Raw genomic sequence first — 3,948 nt, 5'->3', positions numbered from 1 at the left:
ATAGGTGTTGAACGCTGGAGAGTCTATGGTGAACAAATAAGACACGATCTCTACCCTCATGGAGCAAAAATGGAAATATGCTCAACAATAATTGTGATTATGGAATTTCAAGAGTTCATCTGAGAAGACAAACTTTTTCTTTTTTTTAAATTTTTTTTTCAACGTTTATTTATTTTTGGGACAGAGAGAGACAGAGCATGAACAGGGGAGGGGCAGAGAGAGAGGGAGACAAGAATCGGAAACAGGCTCCAGGCTCTGAGCCATCAGCCCAGAGCCCGACGCGGGGCTCGAACTCACGGACCACGAGATCGTGACCTGGCTGAAGTCGGACGCTTAACCGACTGCGCCACCCAGGCGCCCCGACAAACTTTTTCTTGACACTGAAATTAAGGAGGAATTTATTACATGGGTTTCATGTATTTTTTCATTTTTATTTTATTTTAATTATTTTTTTTAATGTTTATTCATTTTTGAGAGACAGAGCATGAGCGGGGAAGGGGCAGAGAGAGGGCGACACAGAATCTGAAGCAGGCTCCAGGCTCTGAACTCTCAGCACAGAGCCCAACGCGGGGCTCGAACTCACAGACTGTGAGATCATGACCTGAGCTGAAGTCGGACGCTCAACCGACTGAGCCACCCAGGCGCCCCTTTTCATTTTTATTTTAGAGAGAGAGAGCACACACACAAGGGGGGGGGAGGGGCAGAGGGGAGAGAGAGAGAGAGAGAGAGAGAGAGAGAGAGATTGGGAATAAGCATTTCCATGCTGAGTGCAGAGCCTCATATGGGGCTTGATCTCATGACACTGGGATCATAACTTGAGCCAAAATCAAGAGTTGGATGCTTAACTGACTGAGCCACCAGGGGCCCCCGTGGATTTCATTTTTATGAACTAATGACCACCCTCAACTATTCTTTTATAATTAATTATTTTTTAAATTTTTTTAATGTTTATTTATTTTTGAGAGAGAGAGACAGAGGGTGAGTGGGGCAGGGGCAGAGAGAGAGGGAGACACAGAATCAGAAGCAGGCTCCAGGCTCTTAGCTGTCAGCACAGAGCCAGACGCAGGGCTCAAACTCTCAAACTGCGAGATCATGACCTAAGCCAAAGTTGGACGCTTAACCGACTGAGCCACCCAGGCCCCCTTTAATTTTTTTAAGTTATGTCTAACAAGCAAACATTCTTATGGTGACATTTCATTAGACCTTACCTCAGTGCAGGTATTTTGAAGTGACTTGACTTAATTTAATCCAAACAAACTTATTTCTGGTGATCTCACAGTTCAAAATTAAAGCACCAAAGTTCTGAATTTGCTAATAAATCCTGTAGCCTCTATCAATTCTGAGTCAACTTCTAGTACGACTTTGGATTTTACCCAATTTATGTTTGAATTCTTTGGTTGTTGCATCACCCGTTACAAATAGACCTAATAACTTCTAAATGCCAGCATAGAAAATGACAGTTTAGCTTGAAAAAGAGCACCATACCTTTCATCAGCAGAAATCCAATTTATCAGTGGATTTGATTGCTGAGAAATACGTGGGCAATAGGACATATACTTACCAAATGCCATGTGCCATGTGTTAGGCTTGCCTCACTAAATATAAAGAAAATGATATAACTGGATTCTGGGATCTTACAATCTAGTCAGAAAGCAAAGATCAGATTTTGCTTTAGCATAAAGCTCATTCAGTAGGTCTTCTAATTTTTTTTGTTTCTTTTCTTATAAAAATGTACTCAACAGGGGCGCCTGGGTGGCTCAGTCGGTTGAGCGTCCGACTTCAGCTCAGGTCATGATCTCACGTGATTCGTGGGTTCAAGCCCCGCATTGGGCTCTGTGCTGACAGCTCAGAGCCTGGAGCCTGTTTCAGATTCTGTGTCTCCCTCTCTCTCTGCCCCTCCTCTGCCCACACCCTGTCTCTCTCTCTCTCTCTCTCAAAAATAAACAAACATTTAAAAAAAATTTTTAAATGTACTCAACAAATTCATTAAAGAAATATTTATTGATTTCATACTATGTGCCAATCATTTTGATGTCAGTCAGGCTCCTACTTTCATAGATCTTTTATTTTAGTAAGTGGAGAGAGAAAAGCAATAAAAAAACAAATAATTGTTTTAGATCATGAGTGCTATGAAAATAAATACGGTAGCAGGGAGTGACTGGGGTTCTATTTTAATAACCAAAGAAAGCGTCTTTGATGTGGTGACATCAGCTTCGATCTAAGAAGCCATGTGAACACCTGGAAGAACAGTGTTCTAGAAGAGAGAACAGCAAGTACAAACCCCCTGGGCCTACTCTCCGCTTAGCATTGTCCCAGAAACAAAATGAGTATTAATTGTTAATATTGAATATCTTAGGAATATACTTGGAAGTGTATAGATTCATCAGTAAAGGTCTCTGTCCCAAAAGAGTTCCGTTAACAGAGACAGACAAGCAAAAAATCACAATACAAAGCAGATCTATGTTGGAATGATGGAAATATGTACAAAGAACAGAGGTGCTAAGGAGGAGGAGTGATTAATTCTCTGTGGTGTGCTTCAGGGAAGGCTTTATAAAGAAAGTAATGTAAAAGCAGGATTTTGAAATACCAACAGGGTGGACCAGGCAGGGAAGAGGGTTAAGTTAGGGGGAACAGCATACAGGGACTGTGAGTGCAAAAGGCCACAGGCTCGCTTGCTTTCTTGCTTTCTTTCTTTTTTTTTTATGTGCATTTATTTATTTGAGAAAGAGGGAGACAGAGCATGAGTGGGAGAAGGGCAGAGAGAGAGGAGGGCACAGAATCCAAAGCAGGCTCCTGGCTCTGAACTGGAAGCACAGAGCCCCACGCGGGGCTGGAACCGTTAGATCATGACCTGAGCCAAAGTCGGGCTTAATGGACTGAGCCAACCAGGCGCCCCAGGCTGTTTCTTATTGAACACTGCAACAGAAGAAAGTGAGGCTCAAGAGGACAGAGGCCCAGTCACGAAGGGCCTTATACTCTGTGCATGACGGGAGCCATCAAAAGGTTCTAAAGAAGGAACCACAGGTTTGTGTTTTAGATGGATCACAGTAGGCTGTCTCTCTTAAATATTCCTGTGGGAGAATAAATATAGGGCAGCTCTACAGGCAGTGGAAAGGGTGAAATGAGGACAGTGGCAGAGGGTTTCAGAAAGAGGTAAGAAACCAGAGGTTGTTCGGAGTCGATGAAACAAGAACAGGTAGAGTTAATTGTTCTCTGTCGAGTCACCGGGAACTTTCAGCATCTGGCTCACAGTAGGCACCCAGTAAATATTTGCTAAAATGAATACATGAATGAATGTCGCCTGTCCGATGAGCAGCAGTCACGAGCCCCCCAAACAGAGACTCTTCCATTAATAGAGAACCGTTGGGTGCTTGTCTGCTTTCAGACGTGTTGCTTTAATCCTAACAACCCTATGAGATGGGTGTAATTTCCACTTTTCAGATGAGAAAAATCTGAGGCTCAAAGAGGTACTGTACCATGCCCCAGGTTCTAGAACTAGTCGGCAGCTGAGCTCAAAACACCAAGACACATAGCCAAGTACGCATGCTTAGTAATTACTTTCCACCACTTTCAAAGAATGAAATAAATTGTGTAAAGCCTCAAACCAGAGAAATCCAAGAAAAATCGGTTATCTCAACTAGGGGATAAGAAGGTGTTCCTGAACTTTCCCGTCAGCCGGTCACCGGAAGATGACAGGTGCGTCACAGGAGCCTGAGGCCCAAGTCCCGCGGCTGTCAGGAAGGGGGCGGGGCGGGACTCCTGACCCGCAGTGGTGGCGCGCGCAGCCGCACTGTAGCTCGCGAGCGCCGCGGCCTGGGGGTGAAGGGAGGCGGGACTAGCAGAGGGGGCGGTGCCGACAGGCGCCCGCGCCGGCGTCCACTCCGAGACAGCTAGCGTTTGGATGCCGCAGGTGGGGGGGTCTTGACGTCATTTCCTTCCGCAGCGCCA

This window comes from Prionailurus bengalensis, chromosome B1 (assembly GCF_016509475.1).
Source record: "Prionailurus bengalensis isolate Pbe53 chromosome B1, Fcat_Pben_1.1_paternal_pri, whole genome shotgun sequence".
NCBI lineage: Eukaryota > Metazoa > Chordata > Mammalia > Carnivora > Felidae > Prionailurus > Prionailurus bengalensis.
This window is presented reverse-complemented; position numbering follows the sequence as displayed.